The sequence below is a fragment of the Lissotriton helveticus genome, chromosome 5_1, assembly GCF_964261635.1.
Source record: "Lissotriton helveticus chromosome 5_1, aLisHel1.1, whole genome shotgun sequence".
Taxonomy (NCBI): Eukaryota; Metazoa; Chordata; class Amphibia; order Caudata; family Salamandridae; genus Lissotriton; species Lissotriton helveticus.
In genome coordinates this window covers 934,737,653-934,754,288 of record NC_136065.1, presented here as the reverse complement: position 1 = coordinate 934,754,288, position 16,636 = coordinate 934,737,653, and the positions used below count along the sequence as shown (strand labels likewise).

Genomic DNA, 16,636 nt, shown 5'->3' with positions numbered 1-16,636 from the left:
GCACAGGTGATAGGGGGTTGCGAAATGTGAGCGTCAGTTCGGGCTTGTGCCGTGGGGGGCGATGTAAAGCAACCTGACCCATTTTACATATTTGGGTGGGATGCCAAACCTTTCCAGTGCTTTAACCATATATTCCCAGTTGAGGGTATTGAAGGCTTGGCGCTGGTCGAGGGCAATGCATCCTGCACCATCAACGTTATTAGAAGTGACCTACATTAAAGGAGGTACTGCGGGTTGGGACAAAACAGTTCTGGTCAGTGTTGATAAGCTGTGGCATGAGGGGGAGCAGACGGCGAGATAGTGTTTTACCCAGGATCTTGTATTCTGTTGATAGGAGCGATAAAGGGCAGTAACTTGACATGTCCAAGAGGTCCCTGCCCGGTTTAGGGAGTGAGGTGACCAAGGCCTGCATAGTGGCGAGGGCGCCCTCCTCCAGCACCGCTCGATACAGCCACTCCAGGTGTGGAACCAGTGTATCCGAGACGGTGTCATAGAATTCTGCCGGCAGGCCATCTAGACCTAGGGCCTTAGTAGGGGGAAGCTCTCAGATGGCCTGTTTAGTGATAGGGCCAGTCAGTTCTTCTTGGTCTGCCTGTGAAATTTGGGGGTAGTGGAGGTCATTCAAAAAGGTTTCTATGGGTTCCTCCATTGTCGTCATAGGGGCCTTGTATAATAATTTGTAATATTCACAGAAAGCTAAGTTTAGGTTGTGTTGTGTGTTCACCTTGGAGTCGTCTGGTAAGGCTATCTCATGTATAGGGGTGGGGAAAGGCGTATTCCGCAGCAGTCGTGCAAGAAGCGATCGATACTTGTTGGCCTCTGTATGCTTTAGTTGAGTATATGATTGGTAATCAAGTATTCGGAGGCACTCCAGCAGTTCAGCATGTTGTATGCATGATTCTTTTAGCTCCTCCCTTTTGGTGGGGCTGCTAATTGCCTCTTGTTCTAGCTTATTCAGAGTGTCTTCCACAGACTTAAGGCATTTATGGATTTCATGCCTGGCCTCCACCGTGGGGCACTAATGCCGGCACCCCTTGTGACTATCTTGAACGCGTCCCATTCAATTAGGCGTGAGGGCGCAGTATTTTCGTTTTCGTCAAAGTACCTGGTAATGATTGATGCCATAGTGGATCCAAAGACCGTGCCTTCAAGCATTTGTGGCCACAACTTCCAAGTAGGAACAGGCGTGGCAATTTCCCCTTATGCCAGCATAACCTCTAGGGGGTTATGGTCAGAGATGATCTTCCCTAGGCAAGTGACGTCAACCACCTGGGTGGTATTGGTGAGGGAGGAGAATATTCTGTCCAGTTGGGTATGGAGTTGGTGTGGTGGTGAATAAAATGAATATTCCCGGCTGTTTGGATTCTTGAGACGCCATACCTACCCCAGCAACCAGCCCTCTGCCCAGCCCCAGAGTGCGTTTGCCTGCTTAACAGAGACCACGCTTTGGAGGGGGGTGAGAGCGATCCCGTTGGATATCTAGAAATGCGTTATAGCTCTTCTCAGCACCCATGGGTATCCCGCCCAGTCTGCCAGCAGTGTGTTGAGGCATGTTAAGAATTTCTCTTGGTTGTCGTTAAGGGCAAATATACTACCTATCACTATATGCCCGCTGTCAAGTGTGCCTTGAAGAACAAGTTACTTACCTTGGGTAACAAAATATCTGTAAGAAACATGGAATGCCCCAAAGACATTGGAAAATCACCAATTTTCAGCTGTCTCAGAGCCGTGGATCAGTGGATGACTTGGAGCCATCTCAAATTGAATGCTTCAAAAACTGAAATACTCCCGTGTGGCGATTGCAAAAATTACAACCCGCTTGCCGCATGGCCTGATGAACTGGGATCACTGCCTAAAGTATCGAAGGAAGTAAGAAACCTCGGAATGACCATGGACTCCAAGCTGTCGATGAATGTCCAAGTAAATAAACTAGCAAGATCAAGCTTTGCTACTATAAAAACGCTGCGACAAATTTTCCCTCATTTGGGATTTCCACACAAGGTCCAAGCTACCATCTCCCTTTTTCTATCCAAACTCGATTACGCCAATAGCCTCTACCACGGATCACCTTTAACGACCATGAAAAGACTACAACGGATTCAGAACTCGGCTGCCAGACTACTCTTGCATATCAAACCACGAGACCACATCTCCCCTGCCTTGAAAGCCCTGCATTGGTTATCGGTTGCCAGAAGATCCACGTTCAAGCTGCTTAGTATTACCCACAAAGCAATACATGGAATAGGACCACTCTTCATCAGGAATAAAATCACCAAACACATTCAACAAAGGAACCTACGCTCTAAAGGAGCATCTCGCATCAAAATCCCACCATACAAGAAAAAAACAATGGGTGGCACATCCTTCTCTGTTCAAGCAGCCAAACTTTGGAACTCTTTACCCCCCAACATAAGATCCACCGACAACCACCTTATCTTCAGAAAACTACTCAAGATCTGGCTCTTCCCCACATAAGCACCATACGGAAATAGAAATTTACAGCATATCCCTCTGTATATAAGCATTTGTTTTCACTATAGATATGTACCTATCTTTGTGTATTACTTTATAAAACATGTAAAACAATTATGTTGTTAAGAGAAGACAAAAAGTAATAATAATAATAATAATAATAATAATAATAATAATCATCAATAAATAAAAATCATTTTTGGTCTACATGTACATACTTCCATTGTACATCTATGTACCTTCCATGTACTTGGATCTGTGTGTCTGTTACTTTTCTCCTGAAAAGCATATCCAATGCACTACCCTATCTCTCATCCTGTGCCTCTATCAATATATTTAATCTAAATATACTTACTTTTTTATGTATCTATATACTTTTAATGTACTTATGGATCTATATACTTATCTCTTTCTTCTAATTTAGCATTTCCGATGCACTAGCCTATTTCTCAGCCTATACTTCACTCAATATATCTTGTAGCCCAACCTTCTGACTCATCTCAAACTTCTTTCTACTACTCCTTCTAATGCACTACCCTATCTCTCATCCTATAGATCTATCAATATATCCTCTACATCCACTCTCTCATTTATCCCAAACCCCATACCACTACTATGATCGCCAAAATAACCTTTTCTAGACTCTCTCCTGCTCTACCCCTCCTTGCATCATCTGACACCTCTTTTTACTACACCGATCCCCTAACACAAACATTTCTAAACTCTCCCCTCTGACTCCTTCTCTCCAAAACACCTTTTTACTCATCCAAAAGCCTCTTCCTACTGCTAAGACTTTAAAAAAAAAAAACCTTCACTCTTTTATCCCTCCACTATCCTTTTTCAATAAAAATTAACAGACTAACATGTTTCACTTCTCAAATTCCATATTCCATATTCAACTATACTAATATACTGCCCAACTAACTGAATAACAAATCTACTGCTCAAATTACTTCATATTTATACTATACTAATTTTCAACACTAATCCTTTATGGGTTCCGGAGTGGCGTGCTACTCGCCAGAAAAGCGCTTCAACGCCCATCAGGGGTAACAAGTGCTATATGAATGCAAATCTTTCTTCCCCTTTTATCCATCCGCTATCCTTCTCACTCCAAGTAACAGACTAATATCCACCACTGAAATTACCTCATATTTCTCCATATTAATTCACCACTAATCCTCTATAGGCTCCCTGAATAGCATGCGTCAACAAGCGAGCGATAAATAAATACAAACCTTTGTCCTACTCTATCCTTCTGCTATCATTCCAAATCCAAATAACTGATTAACCTATCCACCACTTAAAATGTACTTGCATGTTTCACTATACTAATTCAACACTAATCCTCCGTGGGTCCCGGAGTAGCGTGCTACCCGCCGAAAAAGCGATTCGACGCCTCGTCAGGGGTAGTAAGCGCTATATAAATGCAATTACAATACAATACAATAGAATAGTTATAGATATAGATTCCATACCTTGTGAATTACCCCTAGGCATCAGACTGTATCCGGAGAATTTTTCATCAGCAGTACCCTGAGTGTCGAAAGGTGGCGTCGGTCCCCTCTGCGTTAGTCGTTGGCATCGTGGTAGCCGGGATGACGTTGCGGCAGCTTCTTAGACGCCGCCCTTGCGAGCGGACGTCCGTTCTTTTACACGACATTCCACACCAGAAGCGGAGAGCCATGCATGACACTGACCATTGGTGCACAAAACTAGGGTCCTGAAAGGAAGTCCTTAACCATATAAGTCAGTTCGCAGAACGGGGAGGATGGGTGGTGTGGTAAGGAAACTATAACTAATCTATGTCTGTTACAGATATAGAGTTACCGAAGGTAAGTAACTTGTTCATCTGAAAGAGACAGTTATAGATTCCTTACTTTGTGAATAGATACTCCAGCAATACGAACCCCGGAGGTGGGTCTGCGAACCAAGTTCACCCCAGAAAGTCCTGGAGAACAGACTTGGCTGTCCAGGCAGTAGTGTTTTGTGAACCTGTGCAGAGATGCCCACGTAGCTGCCTAACAAATGTAATTGAGGGGGACTCCTCGTCCCAAAGTAGTGGTAGCTGCCGTCGCCCTGGTGGAATGGGTGAGCAGTCCCACTGGAGGCTCCGTCTTTGCCAAAGAGTAGCAAGCTTTTATGCATAAAACAACGCATCTGCAGATGGTCCTTTTGCATATGGCCCGACCTTTTTTGGCACCCACGCAGCCAACAAATTGCTTGGTGCGATCCAAATAAAAGGAAAGCGCACATTTTGGATCCAGACCGTGGAGCCTCTCTTCCTACTTAGAAGGATGCGGAGGCGGAAAAAAGGTAGGCAAAGTGACGGTTTGACCAATGTGGAAAGGAAGGTCTGGTTCTTATGACAAAGTTGTTCGATGAACAGCCAAAAAGGGAGACTTTGAAGAAATAGCTTGGAGCTCACTCACCCTGCGAGCAGAGGTGATGGCAACCAGAAAGGCAGTCTTTAAAGTAAGAAGTCTGAGAGGACAGTTATGAATCGGCTCAAAGGAAATGCACATAAGGTAAGTAAGAACCAAGTTCAAGTCCCACTGAGGCATTACGAAGGGAGCAGGTGGAAAAAGATGAGTAATGCCCTTAAGGAAGCGATTTACAACGGGGTACTTGAAAAGAGAAGGCTGATCAGGAAGCCCAAGAAAGGCTGAAATGGCTGAGCGGTAGCCCTCTAGTGTGCCCAGAGCAGAGCCCTGCTAATCCAAAGACAGGAGAAACAAGAGAACTTTAGAAAGAAGGGCAGAAATAGGATCCACAGGCTTTGCTGTGCACCATATCACAAGTTTGCTCCATCTGCAGGCGTATACCGTCTTAATGGAGGGACGCCTGGCTGCCAAAATAACATCACAGACTTAGGGAGGAAGGGCGAAGGCTGTCAAGGAGATGGAGACTGTACAGGTTCGGTGGAGGACCGTCCCCCGCTGTTGTGACAGAAGATTCTCCCTAGGAGGCAGACGGAAAGGAGGATCGATGCCCATATGTAACAGCTCAGAATACCAGACTCTTCGGGCCCAATCCAGAGCCACAAGGATGACTTGGGCCGGTCGCGCTTTATCTTCTTCAGCACTCTGGGCAGAAGTAGTTTAGGCGGAAAGGCGTATAGAAGACCGCAACTCCACTCGTGACGAAAAGCGTCGCCTAGCAAACGCCACCTCGAAAATTCCAACACACAGAATTGCTGACATTATGCGTTCTCTTCAGTGGCCGAATAGATCCAACCAAGGGTCTCCTCGCTGCTGAAAGAGACATTGCGCCACCTCCGAGTGAAGACACCATTCGTGATACATCCTGCACCTGAGTTCATCCGCCCTGAACCTGCCATGTGAACCTGCCAGGTGTTAAACCACCCGGGATATGCCCTGATGTTCCAGCCATGTGCAGAGATAACGAGCCTCTAGACATAGGGTCCACGGCCCACCCTGCCTTGTTTGTTGCAGTACCACATGGTGGTGGTGTTGTCCGTTAACAACTGCACTACTCTTCCCCGGACAGAGGGAAGGAATGCCTTCAGTGCAAGACAGATCGCCCGGTGCTCCAAAAGGTTGATGTGCTGGTTACTTCTCACTGTGGAGCCAGTTTGTTATGATCTGCCTTGAGCAGTGTGACGACAGTTGTCAGGGAGCCGATTTGATGTTCTATTGCGGGAGTCTTTCACTTCTTGCAGTATTATGTCAAGCTTGTCTGTGGTGACCTCCATGTTGGTCGGTGGGAAGCAACTCATTTGGGGCATTTGAATTGCGCTGTCTGAGTCCTTCTGTTGCAATGGCCGTGTCGCAGCCAATCCCAGCATCTTCCCCTTCGTGCGTCCCATAATGCTCAGCCAAGTAGGATCGGCCACCGTCATAGCGTGGCAGCATCTGGGATTTGAGGGTTCTCTTCCCCGGGGGCACCTTAACAGCAGCATATTACTCAATCCGGGGGGTCTTCGGCAAGTGCAGTTGTTTCTTGGCCCCCGTCTCAGGCAGTCATTGCGGAGCCAGGTGCAGGGGGGCGGACGTTTAGTTTAAGGCCTGTAGGCCAGGAACGGAACCATGGGGCCTTCCTAGCCGCATCCAGCTAGGGAAGCAGGCACTTCGCTACTGGCATACGTGTAGATTGCGCGGATCAGTTGCCTTTGGTGTGATCAGGCGGTATTATATTGCCGACTGTGCTCAGGAGTGGGCCGCGGTGGTCCGGGCCGGATGACCCCATATCTAATCCACACCAGGGTGCCAAGCGAAAGTGAGAGCCTCCAGTCCACAGTGAGACCCCCTCACAGTGGTCAGGTAGAGTCCTTGGGGAAGGGCCGCCTTTGTACTGATACTGATAGGGAAGATCCTAGTCTACACCACCTCAAGACGCCAGAATAAGGCGGACGACCCCCACCCTCGGTGTGTCCCCTCGTAGTGCTCAAGTAGCCCTGTCCTCTGACAGTCCGATCAGGGGCGCCCAAGCAGGCAGGGGGAAGTGGTACTCACGATTAGCTCCCTCGCCCAGATTGTTCTTGCAGGGTCGGGAGGTGGAACAGATCGCAGATAAGGCCGCGTCCCCTTCCAGATTAGGGGTCTTAGCACCGATCTCTCCTCTCCTGACCGACTTGGCCCACGGAGTTCAGCGTGTCGTGAAGGCCCTCCACAGTGTGGAGCGTGCTCGTCGCCACTTTCCCCTCAGCTGCTTCCTGCGGAGCCAGCGGGCAGAGGCCCCACACAGGAGTCGTCGGCTTCGGGCCAAGGCCGGCAATGCCGCATCAACAGTCATTCAGGTCCAGAGCCGATCCTCCCAGACCAGTGTGTGCCGGGCCACCTCAGCAGTCGTACCCCAGCCGCAGCATGTTTACCGCGGCTCGGGTCAGAACCAGTCCAATCACGTTGCAGCCTTGGTGGGGAAGACAGCAAGCCGCGCCCGCCTGGTGCTACTCTGCTTGGGCCAGAGCAGAGCTCCACTCACCGCTCGTGGGCAGCACTGGGCAGTTCAGTTGTGCGGGTGGGCAACCCACATGCTAGACACCGCAGGACCTTCGAGACAGGAGTCCACAGTGCTACACAGTGAGTATTGGTCTGACCATCAGGCGCAAGGGAGTCACGCCATGCTTGGTTTCTGCGGCGGGGTCAATCCTCTGTTTCTGGGCATCGCACAGGTCATAATTTAGCAAAACTGCGTCCCTTGCAGTCAATGCAGGCACTAGGGGAGAAACGGGCCTCGGATGACCCCCCAGGTCTCCAGAATGTACCGGATTATTGGGTCCTATCACGGAGCTCCTCTACCTTGCGTCCGCCATGTTAGGCGGTTAGCCACGCCCTCATTACCCATGTAATGTAACCGTTTTCCTACTTTTGCATTGCGTGAAGTGTGACTAGTAACTTTCTTTCCTCCTCAGTTGAATAGTTTGCCTACTTTTGTTTAAATTGCTGAGGGAATAGTATATGTACTAAATGTAAAATTTTATAACTTAATTTATATTATCACAATTTAGATCATTATGTTTTTGTTTAGTTAAAATTATAATATTTTTAATTCTTTATGTTTTAATGTAAAATATTTTTTGTAAATTGTAATTTACTTTTATGTTTGCTTTATTTGCAATTAAAATGGCTAATTAGTTTAATGTTTTATGTTATGGGCTATATCTATATACATATTTATTTTGATATTTTTACATTTAAAAAGTTATTAAATTATAATAGAAATTAAAATTATTTGTTGAATAATAGTTTATAACTATATATATATATATATATATATATATATATATATATATATATATATATAACTATATATATATTTTTTTTTTTGCAGAGTTTTATATAGCGCGAACTAGACTCAAACTGAATCAGGTATCAGAGCGCTTTACATAGCACCAGTTACGTTACATGAGGACACGCATTCATTTTAGGCTCGGGGAGATTAAGTGATTTGCCCAGAATCACAGGAGGTTTTTGGCGTCGTTACCGAGACTCGAACCCAGATCCCCTTGTCCGAGGTCGAGCGCCCTAGCCGTTAGGCCAACTCCTCTCCCCTAATATACACACACACACACACACACACACACACACACACATACATATGCGGTTAACTTTTTAAAATCCATTTTTATATTTGTTTAAATACTTATTAAATATATTTTATTATATTAATGTCACTATTCAATATATACATTTATATATGAAAAAACGATATTAGTGACAATATTTTTTTCGATATTTTTGTACTTACCATAAGTTTTGGATGACAATATTTTTTACATCAATATTTATGTCAATATTTTTATATCACAATATTTCCAGTGGTGACATTTTGTCAATGAACTGGCCCTTTTTCTATGAAACCTTTGGTTAGCATAGCTAGCACTCCCTTCAGAAGCAGATAAGAGATGGTGGAGTGGTAGGCAGAATCTGAGTGAACTCTAATGTCTAACCAAATGTGATGAGGTCCAGGACTTACTTGTCCGATGGTATTTACCACTAAAGATGACAACATTTTGGAATGGTTTCTCCCACAGCATGGCATAGGCAACACAAGAAAGTTATCACTGAAAGTAAGCCTAGCCTATGGGATACTGAGAGGGTTGATAAGTCTGATACCTCAGGTATCCTCCTTGATACAGAAAAGAGTATCTTTTGTAGGTCCCTCTAAAGAGTGTTTCTTTCAAAATTGTAATGTACCAAAATATCTTGCAGTATCGGAGTCAGCCTTGACTGCTTGCAAGGTGCTGTCGACGTGCTTGCCAAACAGAGCAACAACATGTTAAGGTGAAAATATGAGATATCACTGTACCTTTCCAAGTGTTGTGGCCTTGAACCAATCTTTGAGTCCAAGGACCACTGACGTGACAGTTAAAGGAATTCTATCTAAGCTATATCGCAATCTATTTTTTCTGATGAGGATGTTACGTCCCGCTGAAGAACCTTTTTTTGTTTCTGCCCTTTCTGTCTTCCGGCAGAAATTCTACATATGTGGAAATGTCAGAACAAATCTGATGGTTATACCTGCCCCATATTGCCAGTGAATTGGCAGCCCGTACAGTAGCGCCAAACATAGTTGAGAACCTCTCCTTGCTGGTTAGGCAGTGACAGGATTTGAGTGACAGGATTTTCCATGATTGTAATTCTTCCTGGCCAGATCAACAATATAAATAGGTCTCAAAGCTTTTCTATTTAAAATCATAAAGAAAACAAACCAATTGCTTGTTTGCTATTGGAAGTTGGAAGCATTTGGCCGCTCATACCCTAAGGGTATAGAAAACACCTAAAATGATGTGGTGGTGAATCCATCGGTAGTGGGCCTTCTCTCTATCACCACCAGATGTAAAAAGGTTGTTCCCGGGAAGCATGGCAATATTTGACAATGGGATCATTCTTGGTGTGGTTGGGGGATGTTGACGTTTCAGACCCTATGTGAGCTTGCAGTCTTGGGAAAGTAATAGAGCTATATGGACCTGACCCGTTCTCTGACAGAGGCGGAGTGAAGTGAAGTGGGGAAATTGCTCCACATATTGTCTCTCTCATATTAGTCCCATTAATTCTTGACATTAACTTATACTGGATTATGTGTCATTTGTTCTTGTTGACGACTACAGTGCTTTGGTTGTCGTTTGTATTGTGATCGAGATAGTCATCGACAAGGCAGACATGGACGACTAGTATTGTCGACGAGGCTGTTGTAGACAAGGTTACAGTAGACGAGGCATCATCGTAGACGACAGTCATAGACAACCGTCGTAGATGACTGTCATAAAAAGCCATCGTAGATGACTTATGAACGACAGTCGTAGACGACCATCGTCAATGACCATCATAGATGAGACCGTTGTAGATGACCGTCAGAGAAGAGACCGTCAGAGAAGAGGCCGTCAGCGAAGTGGCCATTGGAGATGAGGTAATCATAGACGAGTCCATCGTAGACGAGGCCGCAGACGACCGTCATAGATGAAGCAGGCTTAAAAGACCAATGCAGATGATGCCATTCATAGAGGAGTCAATTCGTAGAGGAGGCCATTTTAGGGGACCATTCGTAGAAGAGGTCATTCGTAGACCAGGCCATTCATAGACAAGGCCAACGTAGAAGAGGCCGTAAACGAGTGTCCTAGACGACAGTTGCAGATGAGGCTGTCGTAAACTACTATTGCAGGCAATGTCATTCATAGATGAGGCCATTCACAGATGAGGCCACTGTAGAGGAAGCCGTCATAGGTGAGGCAGTAATACATGAGGCAGTAATAGTCAACATGGTTGTGGGTGTCACTGTTCTCATTGTAATTGTTGTTAACAATGATTTTGACTGCGGTGTTGACAGACTCCTCATCATTTAGGTTAGGAGGATCTCTCTGATGTAGTGTCAGGGCTGAAGAGCAGGTGGTAGGGTCTGCCCTGAGGAAGTTGTTTCCAATTTTCTCTCTCTGAGAAGTGCTTTATAAAGACTCATGGTAAGTCTTTTTTTTGGCTTTTCTGCGTGCCTTCTGTCGACTATTGGCACACACTTCTCCTGCGAGATGAAGGAATCCTCACTGTCCTCATCAGAGGTGACAGATTTAAGTTTCTGTAGTCCTAATAGCCTCATCTCTCTGAACGCGAGAGTTTTTGAGGAAAAGCTTAGAGATATTTTGTAGCCCCTTTACCTTGTTTTCTGCTACTCTGACATATTGGTGCCAGGGTCAGAAAAATGAATGTGAAATATAATTTTGAGTAATCCAAAAAGAAGTAATAGCTGAAGAAACTCAGCACAGCTCGGGAAGTCTCCGTTCACATGACGTGGGGTAGAAAATGTGAGGGACTCAGCCTTTTTTGGGAGTGTTCTAGAGGGTGCTGGCACCTGATTGTTTATACTTCAAGTTTGGCCCTTTCTTAAACAGCACTTGGTAGACAGTTTTGTTGAGAATTCCTTGAATAAAGTTTTTTTAAATTTCCTTTGATTCTTCGATTATTCTTTAATTTTACATGATGTTATTTTCAGTAGTTTTCCTTTTACACATATATGTGCCTTGCCCAATGCATTTCGGGCATTTAGCCCTTCATCAGGGGCTTCATTTTCTGTTTGGAAGAATGTACACAACATAATAATGAAAATCGTTATAAACGTATCATTTCACATAGAGCAAACTTCTAAGCTTGTGAGTGTATGACATTAAGATGGCCTTATATCCCAACATTTATTCGAAGCCAAATCGAAAAGCTGAAACACAGTCCAGTTTCGAGTGCGTTGTTCCTGAAAAAAGAGTGTAAAGTCCTGGGGTGTGCAGGGTGCAAGGAAACAAGATGGTGAGAAAAAGAAGATAAAAGACGACTCTGGTCGGTTTAATGAACCTAAGTACTACAGAGATACTGTGGTAATGTAAAACATGGAAACAACGTGGTGAATTTCTTGACGATACAAAGAACGATGCTTCATACCTTAAGTATATCGGTATGGTGTGTGTAAAATCCTCACACGTTATCAATACTAAAATGAAAGCTTTATGTCTGAAAAAATGTAAGAACGAGTTTTAAGCGAGATGTACTGAAAACCATCACGTGATCATGTACGTAACAAACCACAACATGTATAACTTACAATCGTTAGTCGAACTCCGCCTAAGCTTAAAAAGAGGTTTCTTAATCTACAAAAAAACGTAAAAAAGTGCATCAGAATATAAAGGCACCTAAGCGTGCTGGTTTACTGCTGAAATGAGTAAAATATGAAACACACATCTTACTGCACGGATGGCGAAGGTAAACGTATGTCAGTGCTTACGTCGCTATTCGTGTGGATTCCGGAAGTAAAAACGTATTACTTAAATAGTACGTTTGTGTGAACGCGTGTAGAGATACGTGAAAAAAATGCAGGGAAGCTCACGTGATTTGGGAGGGCTCATTGCGGGAAACCCTGGTGAGAGCGCGTAAAGAACTGAGAGAAATAAAAAAGATACTATGAAGCACACGTAACCGCGAAAAGAAAGATTCCCGTTTTATAAAGAACCAAAGATATAATGAGGGACAGTATGGATTCCTTAATGGTGAAGAAATATGGATGTCAAGAGTGTGTGAATATTTAAAACAATAAAGATTGTGTTGTGTATCGAAATTTTTTTTTTTGAAAGGTCATCATGTGAATCTGTGATGTATAACACAACCACGATTTATATCAAGAAAAGAGGGAACACATCTGCATTCCAAAGTAACCTTTGTCACAAAAATGTTCTCACCAATATACAATTCTTCAAACTCTATCCTGCGGTAACTAACATGTTAATGGTTTCATATTGCACAGAGTGTATAATTAATATTTCTGAGTACAATTCTGATGGTGATAGTTTACAAAAAATCAACACGATCATTAAGTCCTTTCGGAAAAACAGTGTTAAGGAAGTTAATCCAGAATATTTCACGGCGTAGTAAATGCTGAGTATTATCTCTTCCGGAAAGAATTTGAGGTTGTTCTGGTACTAGAAATTGTAATTGACTGGGAGTATGATTGTGGGTCTTGAAATGTGAGGCTAACGGTGACTTAGAGTTTCTGGTACGAATATTGCTTTTATGTTCCGTTAATCTCGTTTTGATTTTTCATTCCGTCTTTCCCACATAGGCCATGCCACAGGGGCATTTGATCATGTAAATTAAATTGCGGCTGTCACACGTCGCCGTGACTCTTAATTTGATCGTGGTTCCTCTACTTGGGTGCTGGAATTCCTTGCCTTTTATAATGGCATTGCAATTACCACAGTTGTGGCAAGGAATTAGTTACTTACCTGTACACTATAGTTCTCCAGTATTATCTTTCATAGATTCCCATGCTTGTATCTTCCCCGTCGTCATGGTGGGAGTCTCACGGTAACAGAATGACCAAAGCAGTATCATAGATAAGAAAAAACTGCATAGAAAAGCCCATAGGGACTGTATTATTTGGTAACCAGACCTACTCATTGTTTGGTCCAAAAGTCAGCCAATCAGCATTACTGCCCTGACCTCACACTCCCCAGCAGAACCTTCCTGCCTCAGATTTCCAGCCCCAAGTGCGAGACATGGATAAATACCGCGATAACAGGTTCTACCTGAGAAACGGGGAGGTGGGCGGGCGCATGTGAATCTATGAAAGATAATACTGGAGAACTATAGTGTACAGGTAAGTAACTAATTCCTTCTCCAGTATTACATCTTTCATAGATTCACATGCTTGTATCGGAGTAGCAAGTAGTACCCAAAATCTGGAGCGTTTCCATGGTAGAACTCAGCAGAATGGTTCTGTTGTTTAGATACTTTTAAAACATTATTTGAATATACGCATAGCAAATAAGAATAAAACCGAACATCATTCATAGCGTACATTGTAAGTTCTTCAAATAAAGACTAACCATCTATACAATAATAGACTTAAAATATATACTGTACATAATATAAACACAGAGCAAAGAATACCTTATTGGAACAGACGTCTCAGAACAGCGTGTCCCACTGCTGTGTCCTCTTTCCACACAGTGTCCAGACAGTAGTGCTTGGTAAATGAATGCACACTCGTCCACGTTGCCGCTCTGCAGATGTCAGGCAGAGACACTCCTGCAAACAATGCCATAGATGTCGCCATCTTTCTTGTGGAGTGAGCATTCACCCTGGAACGCAGCGGCTTTCCAGCTTTTTCATGACATTTAACAATTGCCGACAATATCCATCTGGCAATACTCAGTCTTGACAGAGGCAGACCTTTTCTCTGACCCTCAAACGGAACAAGTAATTGTTTCGATTTCCGAAACGTTTTTGTTTGCTCAATGTAAAATTTCAAACACCTGGAGATATCCAAGGAGTGTAGAGCCCTTTCTGCATCAGAAGAAGGATTGCTGAAAAAAGTTGGCAAAATAATTGGTTCATTAAGATGGAATGAAGTAGGAACCTTGGGTATAAATTTTGGATTTGTCCTTAGAATCACTCTGTCCTGACGAAATTGGAGAAGTCTCTTCCACTGAGAAGGCCTGAATTTCGCTAACTCTCCTCGCCGAGGTGAGTGCTAGAAGCAGAGCTGTCTTCCATGAGATAAATTGTAAGTCTACCTTGTGTATAGGCTCGAATGGTGGCCTCATAAGTTGTGCCAGAACTGTATTGAGTTGCCAGGGTATTGGCGGCCGTTGAACGGGTGGAAAAGCTCTAAAGAGCCCTTTGACAAATTCTTTGATTAGTCTGTGAGACCAAAGAGACGGCTCATTCGGCACCCTCCTGAATCTTGATATTGCCGCCAAATGCACTTTTAAAGAGGCATGAGACAGGCTTGCTTTAGATAATGACAGCAAGTAAAGCAAAATACCTTCAGGGGGTACTGTAAGCGGGTGAAGTTCTTTACCAGCACACCAGTGACAAAAACTTGTCCATTTCGCAGTGTACGTTTTATTCGTAGACGTAGCAATAGATTGCGATAATATGTCCCTGCAATCGTGCGGTATGATCATGGACTGGAATTCTCGCTCATGAGGTTCCATGCTGATAATTTTAGCGATGTCAGGTCCGGGTGTAGAATCTGGCCGTTGCTCATTGATATGAGGTTCTGGAACGTGTGGAAAAGTAAATTTTGCCATGTTGTATGTGCCTACGTGTTCCCCATCTTATGCTATATGTGCATGATCGATATGCATGTATTCCCCTCTGATCGATTAAAGACGCAATTACAAGTTGTGTCCATCTCTAGTATGCCAGTTTCCAGTTCTTGTGAAAGCAACGAATATTAAGCCTATGTAAACCTACGTTGCCACATTTTACAGTGTGCACGTTAATTCATTGAATTGTCCCCGTTTCTAGGCCTCAAAAGGGCCCAGACTCAGATTCAGCTCCTGTCTCCTGAACCCTCTCCGAGGAGCGATACAGCCCCCACCTGCATCCCTGACCCCTAGCTTACTTTCATGCCTCGCAGTGCCCGGCCCGGCCTGGCTCTGCCTCCCAGTCTGCCAAGAGTACGTTATGATTCTAGTTATCAGTCCGGCCCTCCTTCTCTGCATTCCTAAGCTACTGAATCGCATCAATAGTTTCCGTCATGGTCTAGCCTTACTGTCTCCATGTAAGAGAAATACTGTATTAATATTCATAGAATATTCCTCGCACACGCAATACATGTAGAATTATGCATGCACCAGTCTTAGAGTCTATTAGCTTTTGCCCTGATAACTTTTGGATTCTATCAACATGTACTCTAAACAACAGATACCAGATATGCCTTGGGTACATGTCGCTCTGACACTCCAGACTTTAGTCTCCTCTTCTAGCGCAGAAGTCATAGCCCCCAGTTCTCCCTGGTAACACGTCATTGCCCGTTTGCGCGCACCACTAGGTTAGAGGTCCCAGCTGCTCAGGTAGCCCCCTCCATGTTTCCGCCCCGTTTATGACACTTCTGTTACGTTTACATCACATGTCTATGTATACGCCCTGTACACGCCTTCTTGTTACATCATTTTGCCCTTATCTTTCGTGACTGTTACGAGTCACGCCTACTGCTACGCCTACTGTATTGAATGTAATGTATTTGTTTAAGTATATATACTGTGCACCCATATTAAAAGTGGCCAATTAGCCAATTTGCTAGCCAATTCCCAGATCCTGCCCCAGGCAGCTGCCTTCATTCCTTTCCCGTACAGGCTGTCCTGTTCCTGTCCTTATACCTGATTAAAGCCTGTCGACTCAAGATACCTCGAATCCTGACTCTTATTTATTGAGCTACCTGTTTTATTGATTATATGAAAAATAGTACCGGTAATTAATTATTTATTTACCACATAATGGCGCCCGAATAGGGACTTGCCCTTTCCCCACGCGCCGGCGAAGCCACGCAGGCCCCCTGATCCTCTGCAGCCGTGACGGAACCATACCGTGCACGTGCAGATATTTCTGCTTCAAGTATCCCTCAGGCCCACGGAGGAGACGGAGGTTGCGGTCCAGCATCCAGACGAGGCGGTGAGGAACGCGGTGAGTCCCGACCAGAGCCCAAGCCGAGAGTCCAAGGTCCGAGGTATCCGGAGGCCCACCCGTAACTGAAGTCCGAAGTTCGTAGTCCGTCGTCGTAGCAGTCCAGTCCAGTCCGAGGCCTTCCGTTCTTGCTGCCCGGTGAGTACCGTTGCTGGGGTAGTATCTAGACAGGGTCAATTAATTTGTCTCTGGTCCGTGGGTTTGGGTACACAGATCCAACACGAAGTGTTCACCTAGGTGGACGCGGGTCCTGACGT

General features: G+C 44.5%; 1 protein-coding gene across 2 annotated transcripts in view; it reads right to left on the bottom strand.

Annotated features, from left to right (window-relative positions):
- Positions 1 to 16,636, bottom strand: part of IDE (insulin degrading enzyme) — a 1,242,012-nt gene that overhangs the window by 224,064 nt on the left and 1,001,312 nt on the right. The gene's annotated exons all lie outside the window — the stretch shown is intronic.